This window comes from Oculina patagonica, chromosome 13 (genome assembly GCF_052425735.1).
Source record: "Oculina patagonica isolate OP01 chromosome 13, crgOcupat, whole genome shotgun sequence".
In the NCBI taxonomy this organism is placed as follows: Eukaryota; Metazoa; Cnidaria; class Anthozoa; order Scleractinia; family Oculinidae; genus Oculina; species Oculina patagonica.
This window is the reverse complement of record NC_135770.1, coordinates 733,450-743,098: the sequence shown is the minus strand read 5'-3', so window position 1 is coordinate 743,098 and position 9,649 is coordinate 733,450. Positions and strand designations below refer to the sequence as shown.

At 34.6% G+C, this 9,649-nt stretch overlaps 1 protein-coding gene across 2 annotated transcripts in view; it reads left to right on the top strand.

Annotated features, from left to right (window-relative positions):
• Positions 1-1,701: 1,701 nt before the first annotated feature.
• Positions 1,702-9,649, top strand: part of LOC144634480 (polycystin-1-like protein 2) — a 43,404-nt gene continuing 35,456 nt past the window's right edge. Inside the window, exon 1 of one of the 2 annotated variants that reach the window (XM_078493436.1) lies at positions 1,702-1,742. The gene's annotated coding sequence lies outside the window, so the exon portion shown is untranslated. Of the gene's footprint in view, positions 1,743-8,254; positions 8,339-9,649 lie in introns of those variants that run through there. The other variant, XM_078493435.1, reaches the window with a different exon arrangement.

Genomic DNA, 9,649 nt, shown 5'->3' with positions numbered 1-9,649 from the left:
CCAATAACTAAAAAATGTTCAACACAATTCCACTGTTTCGGCATTCTCATTTAAATTTTGAAATTCTTGGACTTGAACCATGAGAGTTGTGCTCAATAAGGAATATCGGTCGCTCAATGCCAAGGTCTAAGTATCATATGTTACATATCGGAGGAGAGTTACCGCAATTCATCTTTTGTTGTGTCTGTCTTTTTTATATCGGATTGATGTGTCATAGTGGAAATCCTTCAGACGAATCACCATAGAACCGCCTATTGTAGAAAAATATTTATAATTTGCATGTAAAGAAAGAACTATAGATCACGTATTCGTGAGAGCCAGCATTAATTTAAGGGAGCAAAGTGGTAATATTCATTTAGCGGCGCACGGAATTTTTCGTGATGTACGTTTCATTCCGTTTTATGTTAACTGCTTTATTTATCAATGAAAGGATACTTGCTAATTTAAGTTAGTTTAACCTTGCAGCTTTCAAAACCCTAGCGGAGACTCGCGAAGACAAAGTTTCACTGAAACTGACAAATTGCCAAAGCTACCAGGTAAGGACGTTTGTTTGCATCTAGTTCCCTTGTTATCTACTCAATTATTACGTAATATATAACTGAAAATGTCGCAAACTTGAAGCTTCTTCCATCAACAGGGGATGAAAAACCCCGTAAACCCATATGACAACAGAGTTAGTTTGATGGCCGGGAGCAGATAGACATTTTATAGTCACAATTAACTAAGCCAAGTATTGACCGAAATTGAAATTATACCGTTTTACGTGTATTACATTCCTGGCAACGAAGTGGCCATCCAGTCCATCCAATCATAACATTCTTCTTTAAAAACCCCAAACGTGAAAAAATACTATAACAACCTGAAATGATACCCATGCAGTCTCTGTCTATAGCATTATAATCTTGTTTATTATTTTTCATTAAGAAAACAGCATTAACCGATTTAAAGTTCTACTATTTGGTTCTAATTATGACAAACAATTTTTTCAAGTATTACATACAACTAAAATTCGCATACTATAGCTCTCGATCCTAAAACTTTCCTTTTACTTTATTCTGGTGATGAGATGTTTCCTTACAACCCTAGAGCTAGGTATCTTTGCCACGGAATTAACTCGCGTTGCGCCACATTACAAGCAGTCAGAACAGGTGGCTACTGAGCTCAAGCATCGCTTAATGAACGCCTGCAGTCCTGGTGTACATTAACATTAGCGAGGTTCACTTAAACTACCCATTTTCGTCATAACATCTTGTCGCGAAATCGAAATTTGCTCCTAGAAAACAAACTGGTTTAATTTAAACTAACAAGAAAACTGCAACACTTCAAAACGAACTAATGTGTCATTTAGAATGGGCATTTGTTTTCGTTTTAAACATTTGTCACGGACTGAATGAAGGTTATGATATAGTGTGGAATTTTTGTGGTTAAAAACAAATTTTTAAGTTGAAGTACTGAACGTAGAAGTTGATTAATTACCGCAGATTGATATTTTCTATTTGGACTTATTCGCTGTGGAAATCTTCCAGAAATATCTACCGCTAGGTGTTGAAACATATAAAAAAAATGGCGATTTGCATGATGGGAAAGATAGCATCTACAATGTGATAATTAATAGTCGATTTTCTAGGAGAAGGGTAACCTTTTTGCGTGGGATATTAAATTTATCCGTTATAAACTTACAGCTTTCAAGACCTGAGGAGAGAGGATAAATGGAGGTGACATCTTATAAAAAGCTTAGCCAAGTAAGAATTTGTGTTTATAACTTGTCTTATTATCTTATCTATGACTTATATGGTATTAAAACCCGTTAACCTAAGGGAAAATATATCTACGAGCTTGCTAACAACATGACAGGTAAGGCATCCTGCGGCAATGTATTGTCAAGAACAGTCCTGTACGTTTATTCCCGACATTCTGTTGGAAAAGAAGATGAAATTAAGTATTGACAAGTTAAGTTCCACTACGGAAAATCGTCATCAAAAATAAGTATTTTCCTGTAACCTTTCTAAGATTCGTATATATAAGAAGGTATAATTGTACACGAGTCAAATAGTCACATTTAAGTCCATCGATCACAGAATATTTGTATATAACAATATATTTTTGAAGGCAAGAAACGACTTTGCCAAAATAGCAAACTGCACAACTGCAGTAGGAACAGGTGGCTGGCTCAAAAAGACAACTTTGAATCGCCAAATTAACACTTCCTTCAGCCTCAATGTACAGATAAAAGCGGAACCCATTTATTGCCAAGGTGTATGTAAGTGTGTATAAAGCCACTCTTTTACAATTTTATAAAGCGCGTATTTTCTTTTCACCCAGATGATATGGAACTTTCGGTGAACCCAAACAGGCTTCGTGAACCTGATAAACTGAAAATATTGAGATCGATTTAATGAATGCCCACATTACGGAACTTCAAACTATAAATGTCTTAAGTAAATTCACCAGAAAGCCAGGCATAATATTGCCTTTCGATATTATTATTTTTTTTCAGTCAGCTTTTCTGGTGAGTTGATACTTGAAAGGTTGCACAGACAAACGTGATACATTAAAATTGGGTCTCTTGCTGATTGTTTTCTTATTTTTCTTTGAAGCCGATTTAATTTTTTTCACGAACATTGTATGCAATAAAATGACTTGTGCATGAAATAAATGAAGCCATTAAATCACCTTGAAGTGTCCAACGAAGAAAGTAAAAAAGAAAAGCCTTTTTGTACGTTTTTACGGTGTCATTGCCAAAACTACGAGATTTATTGCAAACAGGTAAAGTGGTACTGTCAAGTGTGTCGCACATAAATCAGCAAGGCCTAGTCGATTTTCGTATTCTCGGAATTGACTGAACTGGAACTTGCTCAATGACCAAACTAGTCCCAATTTAATCAAGGAAATTGTTCAACTCGTTGGTAAACAGTGTCCTTCAAAAAAAAATTATTTCTTTAATAGTCCTTCACAACAAGTAAGTAATGAAAATGCCATACGTCGTCTTGAAAGCTAGCCAACGACACAAAGCAATAAGCTTTACAGTAACAGTTGACTCAGAGTTCTGTCGCGTGCCAAGTAAATGTTGGTATTACATACTAATACTAAAGGCTTTGTTCCAATAACTTTTTTATTGAATTTTCCAGAAAAACGATTGCAGATTTTTATTAAGCAGAAATTTCATTAAAATGACCTCCGAGCGGCGGCGTTGTGTTTCAAAAAAAAAAAAGAACAAACAAATAAACAAACAAAAACATTATTTTCCAAAACAATGGCAATCTCCCTCATTTCTAGTTTAAGCTGAAATGAAAAATATATCACTCTTAAATAAGAACATTTGAAGGATTCATTTTAAGAAGAATAAAAAGCTATTTCATCCACGAAGGCAAAAAAAATGGCCGGCAGTGCTTTGCGAATACAGTGTCATTGCAAAAGTGCGATGTGAAACAATTTCCAACGAATTGAATTTCTGACATACTCACGGTCAATACATTAAAGACGCTAAAAAAGTTTCACTGGCGAAATCAGAAGGAAAATGGTTTGCACAGAAGTCCTTAGAGCGTTTTCAGGTTTCTTTATATTAATTTCACCGCAAGACCGAGTCAAATTTAAGTTTACACGTGCATACTGTGAATAGTTAATAGAAGTCACGTTTTATTGAAATGTTGGCATCCGATTCTTATGCAGAGTTATATTTAGAAAAAATGTCTTTTTTTATAACAGTAAATTAGAAATTCAAACCACTATTTGTCAACTTAAGGAACTGTTGACACATTTGCAAAAACCGACGAACAACAACTCCTAAAAGTTGGTTACTCCATCTCCCTCAACTGGTCGAAAAAGAATCAATAACGGCCTTGTAAAGTTAAAATAACTAAAAACAACTTTAACACGAGACGCGAAAAATGAGACAATGCGGTTTGTTTTATACAGATGCACTTTCTTACTTATTATTACTTATTCATGCAGTTTTCGTAGAAAACGATAAAAAACGATAAAAACAGTGGTTTTATGCAAAACAGTCATCAAAGTACGGATAAGAGCTCCCGGATGTACTTGTTTAACAGTTGTCGAATGATAATATATAAAATAAAAGAATTGATTAACTATTACGTTTTCCAAATTAAAGAGGGCAGTAAAAATACACAAATAAAAATACACTTCAATTTTACTAATTAAATTTTAAGGAACGTAGACTTTACATGTTTCGCAAAAGAGTGAAGAATTATTTTTCGCCGTATTAAAGCATATGAAAAGGAAAATAAAATTATGCATCGTAGTATTACCGCAACTCGTGTCACGTGTGCATTGCAACTCGCGCGATTTATAATTCAACAACTGTTTTCATGACCTTTACACTGACGATGATGGATGTACCTTCAAAACATGCTCAAAAAAGTTGTTTCGGTTTTGAATATTTCAACAGTGTCGCTGTTGTATCGACCATTTAAATAAAAAAAACATTTACTAAAAAACTAAAACCTAGCTTCACCTTAGTTCTTAAAAGTCTTTTTCGAATATTCACGGTTTTATATATACCGTATAGCCAGTTCGTGCTGCATATGATAGCAATTGAACATTTATCAATAGTTAGGTAAAAGACTTATAGGGTAATAGGCTGGCTCGCGAATTACTGATTAATTCGGCATTTTGAATTTTCTAGATATATAAATTGGAACACTTTCCAAAAACATTCAACCGCGACAAAGAAAGACTTTTACGTTTTAGCAAACAACGATTGTCTATTCAGCAGAAATTCGTCGCTTCAGAAATTCTAGAATTTGAATAGCCGAAAAGAGGCGTAAAGCTAAGATCATTTTGAACAATACGTACTGTACTTTCTAGAACAAGTACCACTTCAGAAAGAAGCACACATCTTCCCTTATTGAAATTCTAATTTGGTGGCTTTAAAAGCCGTCAGATTTGACACCGCCGAATCTTTGTTTCCACCATCAATTTTCCTTGGCCGATAATGAGTGTTGTCCAAATTATTTATACAAGTGAAATACAATACGGAAATGAATAACGTTTTGCCTTTTGTTGTGCGTGATTATCCCTACATCTGCCCGGAACAAACACGGATCCAGAAATTAAAGACTGCTCTCTATGAGAGGAAATATATCTACATTAAGTTTGCGTGGTTAATTGAACGGCGCTAGCAACATTGTACGTACTGTTTCTCACGATCATTTCAAAGAAAAAACAAAGATGTAGATATATCTAGTCATCGTCAGGGCAAGCATTTCACTTTTCGGTGAGTACAGTAACTCAGATGATAATTCTACAGATTAAAGGTTATTCAAGTTGACGGCCATCACGTAAAGTATAAAATTAATATAAATATAACTTGAGAAGACCACTCCCGTAGATTAAATGAAAAGGCAACTCAAAGCAAACAGTTAGCAAAATTTTATTCAGACTTCAGGCAAGAAAATTTGCATTTTGCTAAGATCTGAATGAAATCGTCGCGCAAATGTGACGCGTTTTTCATTAGTTTCTACAATTTCACAACTGCCGCAAATCGAGACAAACTCTAGCATGCTATATGATCAGGAGTCCCTTTTGGTGAGTGAAATTGTTAAAGAGTTAAGATTACACTTAATGCTCAACCTAGAGACAGTCTTTGATATGCTAAAAAGTACCTTTTCCTCTCGAACAAAGGCGAGCAGCAAAGAGAAAGTCCAAAGATAGAGCCCTGATTTCAACTTATGATTATGTATTCCTAAAACTTACTACACGAATACGAAGTTTGTAACTCGCATGAAAACGTGGTACGCAAAGAGGTTATTTGTGTCTCTGATGAGGCAACAAAACAGAGCACAAGGAATATTGTGCTAAAGAGTCTAGGTTGCACAGGTGTGATTTTTTTTTTCATTTGCGAAGCAATTTGCACAACAATCACACCAAACATAAACCGTCTTTGCATGAGAGCTATTGGATCAACTTATCAACCAATGGGCCTTCGCCTAATAATGTGTGCATAATGGTTGCATCACGGGTAATCAGTTATCATTGCAAACTCGTATCAACTCGCATCAAAATTGATCTTAAGGTCATTCCTCTGAATGAATTAGAACCTGCAATGAGATCTTTACCAAACTATGCCTATTGGTTGTTTAGGAATCTACACTTCGTATGGGGGATCCCTACACTCGTTTAGGAGGAGCAGCACCTTGTATATATGCAATCCCTTATAATATCACCCGAAACAGTCAAGATTGCTTGCTTAATTTACGTCTCTTACGGTTGTCCTTTATTCTACACTGAGAATCAGTCTACGTTTATTTTACAGAAGGAAAAGTATTGCTCAATTCAAACCAGAAAAAAATGGTGATGGGTTACCCGGCATACTCGTTTAAGGTCATTACCCTGAAATAGAACTGAACATAGATTTTTAACCAAACTCCGCCACTGGTTTATTACACGTTTTTAGCGATAATTTATTTTTCAAACACAAGAATTAATCTGTTTTCATTTTACAGAAAGAATTTGATCGCTACACCCAAAATATGAGAAAAAATTGATAGGTCACCAGACTCGTTTACGAGAAAGCGACAATTTACTTCTCTCGCGGACTAAACCGCATAGAAAAAAGCGGCCATTTTGTTTATGTGCGCGCGCTAATTACGCGTAAAATTCTGTGCAGTAAGGATGCGCAATGTAATACAGGGCAATGACCTTAACAGAAAATGACAATTTACCTCTCTGACGCATAAAGAAAAAGCCGCCAGTTTTGATGTGGGCCAACTTATCACGCGTGAAATAATGCGCAGTAAGAATGCGCAATGCAATACTAAGAACGACCTTAAGACCTTAAGATAACGAGATAAACGTCAGGCCAGTAATCATAACGCATCAAGACAAAGTATTTTTAATGGCGTAGGTGTTCACCATTGATAGCATCGTGGGCGGGAATCCTTGGTTTGCAATTTACGTCCAGCTGTAAGTACAGTTATGTATTAATTAGGGCACTTTTCAGGCCCAGGGTTATCTTGGAAATTGTGAAACGTTCCGCTTCTCATGCATGGAGTATAAAGGCCTTCTTTAATATGATCTAAAAAAATAATTTCTCGCAAAATCTAGCCAGTAATTATTTTTAAAGAAATGCATATTTGAGCTCAATGTTTAGCGTCATTGGTTGTATTCAAAAAGGTGGCGAATTAAGCAGGTGTCCAACATTTTAATGTTAGTGGTGACTTGCTATCCAGAGCCGTGCTTTGAATAAACATATCTTGTAATGTAATAAGGCTAGCGACAAAGACTGGAGGTTCTCGAATATACTTTATCCTTGCGGTAAGTAGATTACCTTTGAAAGGTTGATTAGCAAAACAGTTGTATAAACTAAGAGCTTAGTAGAAAAAACACTTGACTCTTCTAAGAATGTCTCCACGATTTTGAGAATGTTTCTCATGAAAGAGTTTTGTGTTTTTATTTGTTTTTCTGTTTTGTTTTTTGTTGTTTTTCATAATAATTATTGTTATAATTATATCTCAATAAGGCGAAGAAAAGAAAGCTCTATATTTTGAGCTTTAAAATTGGAAAACGTTCTGCTAATGGAAACAAAATTACAATCACACAAACACTGAAATGCAAATCGACCATGTAAAGATCGAGACATCCGTACACAAAGCAATTATTTTCGTCGTTCCCTTTAATTTAATTTGCGAGCAAATAATGACTGTCTGCATTTACAGTATTTTTAGTTCGTTTAACAAGAGACAAGGACAAAGAGGGAACCGGCAAATAGCAAACGCATTTCACTGCCTGCTTTTATTAAATATACCTTTCTGTAATCCAAAAAGAATTTTTGCAACGAAAAGGATACGAAAATGCTACTTTATTTCAAATTTACATCGCACCAAGTAAGTTATTTTCCATCGGAAAATAAGCATTTCGAAATAATTGGCATTATAGCAATACGATGGCTCGTTCTATTCTTTAACTGGTCTAGAAAAAGAAAATGTCTGAATGTTCTGGATATAGCTTTCAAGCTTTTTATCCAACAATTAAAATCGACTTAGGGAGCTAAGTCCAATTTAAAACCGTACAAACCAGAAATAAGCCAATCAGATTACGTCAGAACACCTAAGGTAGCTTAAGGTGTGCGTCACAGCATGCCATAAGCTATAATACAGTTATATATTACAGATCCGTTATCCTATAATCAGATTGTTTGAAAACACTATGATTTTAATCAACGCCTATTCAATTTACATATATTTGTACAGTATAAAAGGCTCCGTAAACATAGCATAACTAATAAGAGCGCTGACTTTGATCGTGAGAACTGCAACTCTGTTACATGCTGGCCCTTAACGTGCAGGGAAACAACACTACGTTTTAAGCAACCAGAAAAGTAAGTAACACAATGGCCAAACATTTTTAGAATAATTACTTTTAAAATAAAATAATGCAAAAAGACAGGAAGAAAGTCATTTCTTCAGTAAAGGAAAACCATAAAAAATAATATCACGATTCGACTTTAAAACTTATGTATCTGATTTCAATTGAAAAAATTATTGCAGATTTCTCAATAGTGAACTAAAACTAAGGCAAAAGAAGTCGATATTCCAATAAACAAACTGTGAAGTTAAATTCCAGTTTATATACCAAGACAGGGAAGACGACATAAACCGTTTATTGATTACAGAGTTATTATAAATGAATTTTAAGTTAGTTATTTGGAATAACATAATATTGCAGAATTCTGTGGCAAACTTGGGTAAAATAAAGTGAATACATATAATAACTGACAATTTTAAAGCCTGATCCAGCAAGAAGACGAAAAGCTCTATTAATTGCTCGATTTTAACTGCACTTCTTAATTTATGTTGTTGGTAATGCCGTGTTATATGGAGATACCTACTGAAGTTGTTTTGATTAAAAATTTCTCGGGCATTCAAACAACTGATTAAACAAAGAAACACAGCTGATTTCCAACAAAACATGTATAGCGCCAAATAATTAAACTCAATAAAGAAACTACAAAAACTAGTAATACACTGTGTGAAGTCAAGCAGTTGATAAGAGCATATAGTAACTAAAGCTGAAAACCCCTATATTCGTAAAAATACATTAAAATGCAAAATACTTTAAATATCAGTTTTTCAAGGTAAAAAATTTCCCATCGAACTTATAACATAAATTCATTAAAATAAGGTAAGACACCTCAGTGAAAAACCAAAATCTAGAATAGACCGAAACCCATTTTATCCCCCGCAAAAGAAATCTTAAAAATATGACCAAAATACGCAAAACTTGTTGTTCAAAAACCAAGACTTTTCGAAGCGACCGAAAGTAATTCTGAACGCATTGACTGCATTGTTAAGCGTTTTATTCAGTACAGCATACATGGATATTAGAAATGCTGAAGCCGATTTGCAACTGCGCTAAATGAAATAAAACTTGGATTTAAATAAGAAAGAAAACAGAAAGTGAAAGAGTCACCAATTGAAAAAGGATGCTATTTATTTTGCAACCAAAAGCCCGAGGCTAGTCACGTGACGTGGTATATTTAAGCCCAACGGAAAGTAACATTTTATAACTTAATTTACTTTTACACAGCAAACTTACACAGCAAAATGTGCTTATTTTCTTGTGAACCTATTTTTTTTTGGCTGTGAGAATCTCATTGCTAGCTTGCCTGAAGGGCAGCCTCAAAATTTAA